Here is a 14581-nt window from a genome sequence, read left to right as displayed (position 1 = left end):
CAAAGAAAATTGGGATTTAATCACTCAAGACAGATGGGTGCTGGATATCATTCATCACGGTACAGATTTTATTTCCACACAATGCCCCTTTCAAAGGCATGCCAGATGTTCCTCCTCCACAAAGAAAAGAGGCTCACAAGCAAGTTTCTCAGTTACTCCAGATAGGGGCTATTCAGCCAGTCCCTGTGTCAGAAAGGGGCTTGGATTTTATTCTCGCCTGTTCCTAGTACCAAAGAAGGGGAACACGTGGAGACCAATTTTGGATTTATCTATCCTCAACACTTATCTGGACATTCCCAAGTTCAAGATGTTGACGTTACAGCAACTGTTACCTCTGCTGGGCAAAGATCACTGGATGGTAACTTTGGATCTCAAGGAAGCTTACCTTCATGTGCCCATAAGGCTAAGTTGCAGAAAGTATCTGCGGTTTCGAACTGGAGATTTTCATTATCAGTTCTCTGCATTGCCCTTTGGCTTATCTACTGCCCAGAGTATTCACAAAGGTTCTGGCTCCAGTGATAGCTTACTTCAGGCTTCAAGGCATTCAAAATTATCCTTACTTGGGCGACTGCCTGATTCTGGCTCAAGAAAAGGAACACCTTCTACAGCCTCTGGAATATGTCATAGCAGGGGTAAGATGCCTAGGGTATTCTGTGAGCGAAATAAAGTCCAGTCTAGTACCCTCTCAAGACATGTGCTTTCTGGGTGTGAGACTGAATACAGCAGCCCAGATGGCCTTTTTAACCCCGGACAAACAAAAGAGTCTGTCACTTTACTTCCATCAACTATCTCATCAGTCCGTGCTGACTGCAAGGACAGTCCTTCAAGCATTAGGGTTCATGGCATCTTGTATTCTGGTGCTTCCCAATGCCAAACTGCATATGAGGAAGCTGCAATGGTATCTCAAAAATGTATGGACACAGCACTGCCAAGATTTGGACACTGTCATTCAAATAATACCTTGCCTTCAAAAGGAATTCTTGTGGTGGGCTCAGGAATGTCACCTAAACAAGGGACTCTCTGTGACCCGGCCAGAGGCGAGTCAGATTTTAACGACAGATGCCTCGGACACTGCTTGGGGAGCTCATCTAAATGGAAAGTGGATACAAGACAAGTGGCCTGCCAGACTACAGCATCTACATATCAACATGAAGGAGATGTTAGCAGTCCAGTTTGCATTGATGGCGTTCAAGGAGTTACTTCTTCCAGGGCAGGTGTTGATTCTGACAGACAACACAACTGTCATGTGGTACATCAACAAGCAAGGGGGAACACATTCTTATCCTCTATGCAGGCAAGCAATGATTTTATGGGAGACTGCGTTAAGCCTGCAACTGACTCTTCAGGCAAGGTTTCTGCCAGGAGCACAGAACTCCCTAGCAGATGTATTAAGCAGACAAATCATGGATCCCCACGAGTGGAAACTGGATCTTCATGTATTTCAGAAATTGACAGTGTCATGGGGAACTCCAGACATAGATCTGTTCGCTTCTCCACTAAACCACCAGCTGCCAAAGTATTGCACAAAGGGGTTTCATCACACAGCTTGGAAAGTGGATGCTCTGTCTTTCAGTTGGAAAAACCTTCATGTCTATGCCTTTCCACCTCTACCTCTTCTTCCAAAGGTATTACTAAAGGTCAGACAGGACAGGCCAAGGATGATTTTGATAGCTCCAGATTGGCCTCGGCAACACTGGTACCCACTTCTAAGGAGTCTTGTAAAGAAGCCTCCATGGCCTTTACCTCTGATTCCTCATCTGTTATCTCAGAAGGACGGTCATCTGCTCAATGTCAAGCTTCAATCTCTTCATCTCACAGCTTGGCATATTCTGTGTTGAAGCATGGTAGGTCTCAGCTTCCTCAACAAGTTTTAAATGTGATTATGGAAGCTAGAAGGCCTAGTACTAGGAGAGTGTCACATGAAAAATGGAAGAGATTTTTATTTTGGAGTACAGCAAAGAATTTGGAGATTTCAGAGCCTAATTTGAGTGTGGCTCTTCAATATCTTACTGAATTATTGGACAAAGGTTTGTCTTTCTCTTCCATAAAGATTCATGCTGCAGCAATTTCAGCTCACTATGATTGTGACCCACCTTTGTTTCGCATCCTTTGTTCAAGCAGTTTCTTAGAGGGGCAAAGAATATAAGACCCCCGTAGAGCTCCTACTCCTGCTTGGGATCTCAATTTTGTGTTGGAAAAACTTACTCTACAACCTTTTGAGCCTGCAGCTACCGCTGAATTGAAATATTTGTCATGGAAGACTGCTTTTCTGTTGGCTATTACTTCTGCAAGAAGGGTGTCTGAGTTGCAGGCCCTTATGGCAGTAGAGCCCTTTTGATTTTCCATAAGGACAGGGTATCATTACGTACTAATCCTTCCTTTATGCCTAAGGTGGTTTCTAGTGTGGCTTTAAACCAAACTATTCATTTGCCTACGATTTTTGCAGATCCTCAAAATAAAGGGGAAAAGATTTTGCACACTTTAGATGTACACAGGCAATTGCGTTATTATTTGAGCAGGACTAAAGATTTTAGGCAGTCTCAACAGTTACTTGTTTCTTTTGCTTTAAGTTCACAGGGCAAGCCTGTGTCAAAGCAAACTATTTCTAGGTGGATTGGCTTTTGCATTGCATTTTGTTATTCCCATCATGGCAAAGAGGTTCCAGCTGGGATTAGGCCTCATTCCACTAGGGCTACTGCCACTTCAACAGCATTTCTAAGGGGTGGCAACTAGGGATATTCTGGAAGCAGCTACTTGGAGTTCAGTGCATACTTTCTCTAGGCATTATCACCTGCCTATATACTCTAAGACTAGAGCTGGTTTTGCCACAGCTGTTTTACAAGGCATGTTGTCAGCTCCTGCTACTTTATAATTTGCCAGCCTCCCTTACCTCTGCTTTGGGATTCTACCCAATTGTCAGGACTGCAGCAAGGAAGGCGAAGAACATAGTACAGTTTTGTACCTACCATAAATGTAGATGTTCGAGGATTCCCTTGCTGCAGTCAATACCCTCCCTCCTTCCCCTCTGTGTTTCAGGGTGGTTGTGTAGGTGAGTTTACATGCTTATATTTTTTGTATATATATTACTGTATATATTGTACATGTTTTTGGTGCAGGTTGTTTTGGGACTTGTCTTTTGGGTCTTCTGACATCTGGGGCAAGAAAAGACTGAGGAAATGGCGTCGGTCATGCGCATTAGTACCCTGGCGTACTGGCGTCAGTCTAAGCGCCATGACCGGCGATCAGCCTTATACTCTGGTATTCGGGCCGACTGGGACGCGGACTATACCCAATTGTCAGGACTGCAGCAAGGGAATCCTCGAACATCTACATTTATGGTAGGTACAAAACTGTACTTTTTGTCAGCCCCCCCCAGAAGGAATTTCTCACAAAGGGTGTGCCTGTAGATGCTTTGGTGGTGGCTTCTGCCACACAGCAGGGCGTGGCAGAGGCTTCGACGTCTATTCATCCTCCTAATAAGGATTCTAGGAGTATGGATAGATGCGGAAGCGTACCCTGTCCTCAGCGGCCTTTACCTTACGGTCGCTGAACTATTTATGTCATTTTACGAGGCTCCAAAGGGATCTTCTCAAAGAGCTAAATGACTCTATTGTTGGTAATCTACCTGAGGCGCTGGCCCCGACTGTTGGCGCACAGATGACTACCCTTTTTTCTATCGTTAACTCGTCCATGAGGCTCATTTGTATGCGGCCGAAGGCGAGTAGGGCTGGAACAGGCGTTGCCCTCAGGAGGCAAGCCTGGTTACGCTTGTGTTCTCACGGAGGCCTTCAAGTCTTCCTTCATGACACCCCTTTGATGGGTCATCTTTGTTTGGACCCAAGGTGAAGGACACACTAACTCGGTGCGAGCAGGAGGGCAAGACTTTGACTGCCGTTGGGGCCCGTTTTTCCGCTCCTTCCAGGCCTTATCCCAAGGCTGGGAGAGGAGGAAAATGTGGTTTAAAAATCCCAAAAGTCTTTCTCTACTCCACCCAGTGATTCCCCTCCAGAGGCAGGGGGATTTGGAAGATGCCGCCCAGAGGTGGCAGAGGCCCCGTAACTCTGGAGACCGCGATTCCTTTCGTGGTTCTTCATACAACCAGCGTTCCTGAGTTGTTGCCCGACTGTGCAACTCCGGAGCCAGTCGGGGTAAACTGGCGCACCCACAAGCTTGGGAATCCATAACAAGCCATCGGTGGGTGCTTCGCATCATACCGGAGGATATATCATACCCTTCAACAAACTCCCCTTTCTTTAAGGAAATCCCGGACGTACCACCCAGTCAGCGGGATCAGGCAGCATTAGAGGTTTCAAAGCTGCTAGAAAAAGAGCCATCCAGCCTGTCCCCATCGACCAGATCGGATCAGGAACTTACTCAAAGTTATTTTTGGTACCAAAAAAGACAGGGGACTTCAGGCCCATTTTGGACCTCAGTTCATTGAATCGTTTTAAGAAGTCCAAATTCTGAATGGTCACTCTTCAATCTATTCTTCCTTTGCTGGAAAAAAATGCATGGATGTGCTCCATAGATCTCCAGGACGCTTACTATCACATTCCCATAGCTCAAGAGTCCAGGAGACATTTACGCTTCCGCCTCGGAGCCAGTCATTTTCAATTCCGAGCACTGCCCTTTGGTCTCACCACAGCCCCCAGGGTGTTCACCAAATGTCTGGCAGTGGTAACTGCTCACCTGAGAAGTCTGGGATTCCAGGTGTTTCCTTATCTAGACGACTGGCTCCTTACTGCCACCTCCGAGCATCTACTACTCCAAGCACTCAGAGCCACGTTCACCTTGGGCCGTTTCTTGGGGATCACGTTCAATTTGCAAAAATCTGTACTACAGCCATCTCAGTGTATTACTTTCATAGGCGCAGACTTAGACACAAAAAGAATGCGCGCCTATTTACCGGCAGCAAGAATTCAGGTCTTACAAGATCAAGTCAAAACCTGTCTCCCCCTACAAGGAGCCCCGGCCCATCGGATCCTACAACTGTTGGGCTCGATGGCGTCGACCATACTTTTAGTTCCCTTGGCCAGACTTCACATGCGAATTTTACAATGGCTACTGTCGGTTCAATGGTCCTATCAGGAACTTCCCTTGAACCACTTAATCATAATCACGGAAAGTTGCCGTCGAGATCTTCATTGGTGGCTTCTCCAATCAAATCTCGACCAGGGGCGACCCTTTATACCTCAACGCCCCATTGCCACTGTGACTATGGACGCCTCCCAGGTAGGGTGGGGGGGTCATTACCTGGACAGGTCGGTCCAAGGCACATGGCAGATCCAGGAAACGCATTTGCATATCAATGTCCTGGAGATGAGAGCGGTACTATTGGTACTCCAAGCTCTCCATCACGCTCTCCCACAGGGCCCGATTACTATCCTATCCGACAACATGTCGGTGGTGTGGTACATAAATAAGCAAGGTGGAACCAGGTCTTACCCACTATGCAGAGAAGCCATGAGACTTTGGCACTGGGCGGTAGCTACCAACCGCTTTCTAATGGCAACGCACATACCGGGGAAGTCCAATGTGATTGCGGACAGATTAAGCAGGACCATTCTTTTACCCCACGAGTGGTCCCTCAAACAGAGTATAGCTGTGAAAATCTTCGACAGATGGGGTCTTCCTTGCTGTGACCTGTTTGCCAGCCCTCACAATGCGAAATGCTGAGAGTTCTTCACACTGTTTCCTTCTCAGGGACAGATTCCCAGGGACGCTCTGACTCACATTTGGCCCCCCGGTCTTCTCTACGCCTTCCCTCCGTTCCCCCTCCTACTGAGGGTGATACAGAAGGCCATTTACTTGGAGAGCGAGATGATTTTGATTGCCCCGCACTGGCCTCGTCAAGTTTGGTTTCCCTTCCTACAGAGGCATGCGATAGAAGGTCCATGGTTTCTGGATCCAGTGCCAGACCTGTTGACTCACCAGTCAGGACGGCGTCATCCGTCTCTCAGGTCCTTGAAGTTGGCAGCATGGTTACTCCACTTCCATCCTTAGTCCGAGACAATGCTCTTTCGCCGGACGTGGTCCACATACTGTCTTCTTCTCATAAACCTTCCACCATCAAACTTTATTCCAGTAAATGGAAAAGGTTTGCCTTCTGGGCTCAAGAACGGGGTATAGATCCTCTCACTGCACCAGTATCACAGGTTCTGAATTTTCTGGCCTCCCTTTTTCAGTCGGGCTCTTCAGTTTCTACCATTAAGGTTCAATTAGCAGCGATCTCTAATTTTCATGCTTCTTTTGAACCTTCATTGATGTCTCACAAACTTTGTAAGGCTTTCCTTAAAGGGGCTTGGCTCCTTAGGCCTCCTTTATCTCAGCCTGTTCCCCCTTGGGATTTGAATATGGTTCTTGCTGCCCTAACTGCCCGTCCTTTCGAACCAGCTGCTACTTGTGATTTAAAATTTCTGTCTTGGAAAATGGCCTTTTAGTAGCCATAACATCTGCTAGGCGAGTTTCAGAACTTCAAGCTCTTTGTTCTGATCCTCCCTATTTGATTTTTCACAAGCATAGAGTTTCATTGAAATTAAACCCTGCATTTATACCAAAGGTGGCCTCTTCTTTCTGTATGCAACAAACTATAGAACTCCCTGTCTTTTTCCCAGAATTCTCCAAAAACGCAGAATATACTTTGCATCAATTGGACGTACATAGACAACTACGTTTTTATTTGAATAGAACCGCTCAAACGCGGAAATCAAATCAGTTGTTTGTTTGTTTTGCAGCGAACAAATTGGGTCAACCAGTAACAAAAGCCTCCATATCTAAATGGATTAAAGATTGTATCATTTTTATTTATTCACAGGCTAATAAAGACCTTCCCTTTCCAGTCAAGGCTCATTCTACCAGGGCAATGGCTACTTCCGTAGCCTTTCACTCCAAGTTATCAATAGATGATATTTGTGCTGCGGCAACCTGGACTTCTCCGCACACTTTTATTTCTCATTACAAATTGGATGTGGTTTCTCGAGGCAGAGCTTCCTTTGGTTCCACAGTTCTCAGGAGTGTGTTCCAATGAGCCACCGGGATGTAGGTGCTAGGGCGCTGTCCCATCTGTCATGAATGTAGGCGAGATAGGATCCCATTACATCTTTTAGTTATGTACTTACCATAACCGGATGTATGGGATCCATCTACTCATTCATAAGTACCCACCCTCCTTCCCCTTCCATTTGGATTTAGAGGAGCTGTAGTCACTTTTTTCTTGGCGTTCTTTCTTGAAGAACTTTAGTTGGTTATAGTGACTAATAGTGTTTTCTGTGTTTACATGGGTGTATGAAAGCGAACAAACAAGATCTGGGGAAGCAGGTGTAGTGCATCCTGGGATAGGGAGTAGCCCAGCCAATGAGAGACTTCGTGCTAGTGTATAAGTTGCCGAGTCGGAGCCGATGGATCTGCTCCGAACCCATCTGTCATGAATGTAGGCGAGATGGATCCCATACATCCGAAGTTATGGTAAGTACATAACTAAAAGTTCACTGATTAGAGCTTAGTACAATAAAAACATCACCATGAATTAATTAGTACTCATTGGCATCACTTAAAGGAAGAAGCCAGATGAGTGTACCATTGGAGCATTAAATTATGACATAGATAAAGTGTGTATTGTGGAGACCAGGCCTAACTTCTATTGGCTAGATCTCCTCTTTTATATTTACTAAGGATCTAGTGGCCTTTCCTCCCTCTCATCTCAACTTAGAGATTACCCAGGATTCTTCTTCCTTCCACTTACTCAAGTTTCAAGACATGCTATAGAGGTGAGGTTTCTTCTTGACGCTTCAGAAGTGAGACTGGTTTCTGGATTGTGGTAAGAATTTTCCCAGTCACCCTCCACACCCACACCCCCAGCTCTTCTTTGGAGCTCCAAGATGCCAATTCCAGAGGGCTTTTCTCCCTTGGATCATTCCCTTCATGCATTTAGTTTAATACTGATCCAGTTGCCTAGGGCTTTTCTTCTATTAGCTTGTGTTGGTTATTTTAGCTGCTTGCTCATCTACTGCATTTTTTGTCGTCTTTTATTATTTCTTCTGGCATGGTAGAAAATTACCAAAGAAATGAAAGAGTGACATAGTCTGAAAGAAGTGCTGTAGCTCATAGCAAAACGTCTTAAGGCATCCCAGTACCACTGCACTTGCCAATGCCAGTAACTCCCACCAGTTTCAATTTCCATGTTTCCAGATCCAGTATTTCCTGTAATGCTAACAGCAGACAGTGATGCTAGATGAATCCTACTGCAGCATAACTCCATATACAGGGAATTTAGTTACATGTACTTCAATGGTGCAAAATAATTCCTTATACAGGGAATTAAGCCATATGTGGACATCTTTCCATCCAGACTTCTAGAGCAGTTGAATGTCCCCAGAGTGTAACTGCTCTTCTTCTTGTGCTCAGGATGTTAGCATGATGCTTGACTGAAAAGTGGAGAGCATCCTTTTCTATGTTCTTTTGCTTTGTCCTACTGTTAGTTTTTGATTCTTTGGTTCACAAGATTCCATTAGTTCCTTCCATGTTATTAAAGGAGCAGTGGTTATTCCAATGTTGATATTTTTTTCTGCTAAATGTATTGCATTCATTGTTTGACTGTGTGGACCATTTCTGTAGCATCTAAACAAATACAATCACCTGTACAAAAATACTGTGAGGGATTTCACTGTGATTTTAGTGAATGCAGTAAGAGAACCTGAGTTGGAAACTTGAGTTTAACACACACACTAGTAACATGGAAGGGCAAGGTACTTGCTCATTGTGGAAAGCAAAGAATATATTTCTACCCTTGCAATTGTGGCAACTAACTGCCAGATCCATAGTATCAAAAGGTTATATTTAATGGGCAAATTAAGTTAAAAACAGCATATATATCCAACACCTTGGAAGAGATGCACGTTCAGTGAGTGTTGTTTACCTTGAAGCATTTCACTTTGAAGACCTGCCAGCTTTATTGGGAAAAAAAGCAGTGTTCTAAATAGAACACATTTTGTGAATTTGTTAACTTCCCCCATGGCTATGTATCGTGAAGTTGATGTATACAAGTAACAGGAGTGTTGAGGAGAATGCAAAACTCTTTCTGCAAAAACACCATCAGTCATTTTTGTTTCATTTCCTTTTTGCGAGTGCATATTTTTGCTTTTCTTTTTTGTCATTTTCATGGGCATTTTTACCACCTTTACTGAATTACATATATAATATATATATATATGTCACATATATTCTTTTATACAATTATCAATTCAGTATTACATAAATTGATCAATCCCTTCCTTAAACCTCATTCTTCCAAAACATTATTCTGTATATATTGTTCCTACAATTTCCATTTTTTTTTCTGTGCAGTTTGCTCCTACCCTTTACAAAAGATCACACTTCCAGTTCTTTTAGCTCTGTTACAATATTTGCTATGTTGAATACAGTTGGTTTAGACTTTGATTTCCATTTTATATTGCTTTTTGTTTTTTTTTTGGCAACCACCAGAATTAAACTTAAGGTTTTATTTACTATTTTATTATGTCTAGGCAATTCAGATCCTCTATGGCAGCTCAGAAAATAATTTCCTTAGTTACACCCATTTGCTGAACCAATATTTCTGACAAGAGAGCAATGCAGAGAATGTTTAAACTGATTACAGTCCCAAAACATATGTTCCTAGTTAACTTTCATCCCAATCACACCTCCAACATTTGCCATCTACCAGAGGAAAAATTCTTTGATGTATGCTTGGTGTATAAAAATACTTATACAAAGAATTCCAAGCATACATCCTAACTCTTCTAGACTTTGCGGCATATTTTAGAGGCATACATATGTCCTCCCATTGTTTCCTTGTAAATTGCTTAACCAGTCTATCTTCTCAATCTTTTCTAACATCCTCTGATTGATTCCTATACTTATCATGTAATATTTATATGCCCTACTAATTATCCCTTTTTTAGCAACAGCTTCTGTTCTAGATACAGCTAAAAACTCTACCAGACTAGGTCTCAGTTTCATTGGCATTTTGTTACATTTATTTAGTTCTAGATGTTTTTCCCCAATTATAATTGGGTTTGACATTTGGTTATTAATGTTTATGGCATGAACCCTCTGTAGTCAGAGAGAGGACATGAAAAGGATATTGAGGATGCAACCTTTATTCATTTGTAATTTCATAACTGGGAAGGGGAGCTGGTCAGGTGACCCTTTTCAATCACAACACTGGTACAGTAGTGCAATGATGATAATTCAAATAAAAGCATATGACAATTTAAAGCTAGTAAACATATAGCAGATGATATACAGAAAGTAAGTACAAAAATTTTGCAGTAAAGGAATAACAATGCAAATTGAGATTTTAGTAACAGTTGTGATTAAGATTAATTTAAATTTACAGGAAATTGTTTACAAAATATACTTAAGTAATGTTTGCAGTAAGAGGGAGTACCTGCTGTTACAAGTTGCAAAATCCTTGAGGGAAAGATTCTCCAAACAAAATCAGACTGCCTTAAAACAGGGGAAATATGCATTTAAATGAGCTGTGTTGTTATACATGCTTATGCCAAGTGGGGTGGGGTGTCAGCAGACACTGTTAGAAGTCATGCTTGGCTTAGAATTGAAACCTTCACTGAGGATATGAAGAGCCAGTTAGACACTGCAGTCAGGCAAAACCCAGGTGTTTTGTCCTTCCTTGCTCAGTTATTTGTAAGAAGCTGGATGAAAAGGTTAAGACATTACTTTTAAATAAACCACTATGTGTTCTTCTTTGATGGCTGTTCCACTATTATTAACTGATGGAATATCCAGCCAAGGATAGACACGCATCAGGTCAGAATACCAAAGTCTAGGTACCCTCATTTGCACCTTATGTTCAATGTATGACCTTAACTCAGTGGTGACAGAGGTACATAAGGGCTGTATGGATGCAACTTACCTCAGAGTGTTCGTGCAACCAGTCGAGTACTACACTATCGCTTCGGCTTTGGTCTGTCAGTCGTACATTTCATGCCTCTTCCTCAGCTGTTGGACAGATGAGTATCCACAGTGGGGACCCTTATCTTTTCTTGTCTTTTTTTTTCTGCTTAAAAAAGTTTTGTACATGTCAACAGAGAGAGGGAAATGTGATGATTCTGGAAGGCAGATTCCTCACAGAGATCACCATACTAAGTGTCGATTGTTCTGTCAGATGTTCCTGCCTTTGAAAATTTATCTGGAGAATCAAACATAAACTGCGTGTCCCAGGGTAAGATAGTGTCTTGAGTCCTCAGCTGCCAATGTCCCTTCAATGCTTAAGCCTAAGAAACTGAGATCAGAGACTTGTGTTGCTGAGTGAGACCTGGACATTTCCATTGTCTTTTTATGAGACTTCAGACTGTCCAGCAGCTGATCCCTCTATGTTGACCCTGACAGAAACTGATATGGGGCAGCTTTCTCACATGTCCATCACATCTGACCAGTCATCTGCCTTAGCTAAGAATAGGGAACCATGGATTATTTCACAGGGACTATATGGCATACCTCAAATCTTAAGGAATAAGTTTCTGGTTCCTTGATTGAGATACATCAAGGGTGGGATCCTCCATGTTTGATGCAGGCAGACATTGCAGTCAAGAAGCAGAAGGCTAAATATATGGTTTCTCCTCAGTCTTCCAGTGCATACCTCTCAGCTGTCCCAGTTTTTACAAAATGTCCAGATTTTTGCTGCACATTTTTGGTGTCTTCCTCATAAAATGGTTTCCTGACAAATCATGGAGGATTGAAGTCCTTAAATAATGGCATATGTTGAAGTTTAACTCCTCATATCCTTCACAAAATGCACGCTAGCACAAATCATATTACTCTAGCAACTTTCTAAGTTTATAAGAGCAGTATTTAAATTTTGTCCCTATTTTTTGGCCCTTTATTTTCGGCTTTGTCCATAATTCTTTTTCTAAGACATTGAGAGACATGATGTCCTTCCATATCACTGTTGCAGTATTCTTCACCTAAGGGATCTCCTGCCAAGGATAGCCCAGTGTTCAGCCAATACACCAAAACTTTCAGCTCTTATAGATGCTGTAAATCACAAACATGCTTCCCACGCATGAAGTAGGGCATAAACGTGATGCATGAGCACATGCTTAGAACTTCTTTGCCACCATTCCAAACACCATTATCAAACATCGGTCAGAACACTGTTCTGCTGGGCTGATTACCAGTCTGTGTTTTCAGAAAATTGTGCAGTTGTGGTTTCTTTTATTCCTTTCCTTTTCTTTTTGTTTTGTTCATGTTATCTAAAAAGGGAAAATGTCACTGTGGGAGGCAAATTCACCATAAAGACCATCACAACCAGTGTTTTTTTTTTTTGTTTGGGTGCTTCCTACAATCATATACAATGTTCTGTTTGACAGGCGGTTGAGCCTAAGGCCCTGTACTGGTGCCTGCCCTCCTTGTCCATATACCTGGAGAACCAACTTCTTAAGTTGTTGGCGCAGGGTGCTATTGTGGAATTCACCCATCCTGAGGGCCAGATATCTGCCAAGAAGGCCAAAAAACATTACGCTGATCTGGCTGCTGTTCAGCTTTCCTGGATGTCTCTTGAGGCTGGTGAAAGCCTAGAGGATTGTCCAGTGCTTGCTTTGGATTCCTCTGCCATGACCCTGTTGGAGAACGGCATGGATCCAGCTTCTTGTGCATCCTTGTAGGCTTTTCAAATGTCTGTGCTTGACCTTGAAGGGGAACCTTGGCTGGTTATATCTGAAGGACAAAGGATTCCTCTGATCTTAGTTGGGGAGGAGATTCCTATAACCATTATAGAGTCACATCAGGGATCTGCCCCATTAAGAGTGTTTCAGTCAGATGTCCCATAGAAAACGAAACAAAAGGTGAAGTATATTTCCCCTGTTGTGAAAGATCCAGAACTTGAATGCCAAGATTTCAGTCCAGGTTTATTTGATACTTTGATGGCCTTGAAGCCACCACAAGGGGCTGTCTGTTCCAGCTCTCCCCTGGTCTTCCACTCAAGAGACCTAGGGAATTGGATTCTTCAGATGAGGTTATGGGCTTAGGGGAAGAATCCCTGGCCTATTCTTCCCAAATCCCTTCCCCCTTGGACTGCTGTTCAGAGGAGAAGGATTCCTTAAGTCCAGACTCCCCTTTGGAAGAGCTCTCCTTTGAGAATACCATTGCCTGTATGATGGACTATTTTAATTGTGATTGTCCTCATGTCTGTGATACTCAAAAAAGGTATTATGTTGCTCCTACAGATAGTCTCCCAAACCATCTGCTGCTGTTCCTGTTTTGGCTGTGCTTTTGGATACCTTTTCAGCAGCTTCTGTAGCCCCTGAATCTCAGCCTCCTGCACCTAAGAAGTCAGGTAGGTTTTACAAATTGCCTGAAGAGTGCAAATTTCTTTATAAATGGCCTTTAGCTGACCCTTCTGTAGTGTCATTCTCTTTTGACAAGTTATTGCACTTCACCAAGCTGTTGCCTGCTGATATCACATTTCCCTCTCTCTGTTGACATGTACAAAACTTTTTTAAGCAGAAAAAAAAAGACAAGAAAAGATAAGGGTCCCCACTGTGGATACTCATCTGTCCAACAGCTGAGGAAGAGGCATGAAATGTACGACTGACAGACCAAAGCCGAAGTGATAGTGTAGTACTCGACTGGTTGCACGAACACTCTGAGGTAAGTTGCATCCATACAGCCCTTATGTACCTCTGTCACCACTGAGTTAAGGTCATACATTGAACATAAGGTGCAAATGAGGGTACCTAGACTTTGGTATTCTGACCTGATGCGTGTCTATCCTTGGCTGGATATTCCATCAGTTAATAATAGTGGAACAGCCATCAAAGAAGAACACATAGTGGTTTATTTAAAAGTAATGTCTTAACCTTTTCATCCAGCTTCTTACAAATAACTGAGCAAGGAAGGACAAAACACCTGGGTTTTGCCTGACTGCAGTGTCTAACTGGCTCTTCATATCCTCAGTGAAGGTTTCAATTCTAAGCCAAGCATGACTTCTAACAGTGTCTGCTGACACCCCACCCCACTTGGCATAAGCATGTATAACAACACAGCTCATTTAAATGCATATTTCCCCTGTTTTAAGGCAGTCTGATTTTGTTTGGAGAATCTTTCCCTCAAGGATTTTGCAACTTGTAACAGCAGGTACTCCCTCTTACTGCAAACATTACTTAAGTATATTTTGTAAACAATTTCCTGTAAATTTAAATTAATCTTAATCACAACTGTTACTAAAATCTCAATTTGCATTGTTATTCCTTTACTGCAAAATTTTTGTACTTACTTTCTGTATATCATCTGCTATATGTTTACTAGCTTTAAATTGTCATATGCTTTTATTTGAATTATCATCATTGCACTACTGTACCAGTGTTGTGATTGAAAAGGGTCACCTGACCAGCTCCCCTTCCCAGTTATGAAATTACAAATGAATAAAGGTTGCATCCTCAATATCCTTTTCATGTCCTCTCTCTGACTACAGAGGGTTCATGCCATAGGGCCATTGAAAGGTTGGGTAAGAAGGTTTACATGTTGCAACCTTGTCATTTAGGATCATTAACTACCAGACTCGTACAATGATGTGTTTTGTCTG

This window comes from Protopterus annectens, chromosome 3.part0 (assembly GCF_019279795.1).
Source record: "Protopterus annectens isolate FY-2018-M chromosome 3.part0, PAN1.0, whole genome shotgun sequence".
In the NCBI taxonomy this organism is placed as follows: Eukaryota; Metazoa; Chordata; order Ceratodontiformes; family Protopteridae; genus Protopterus; species Protopterus annectens.
Note: the sequence above shows the minus strand (reverse complement) of the source record.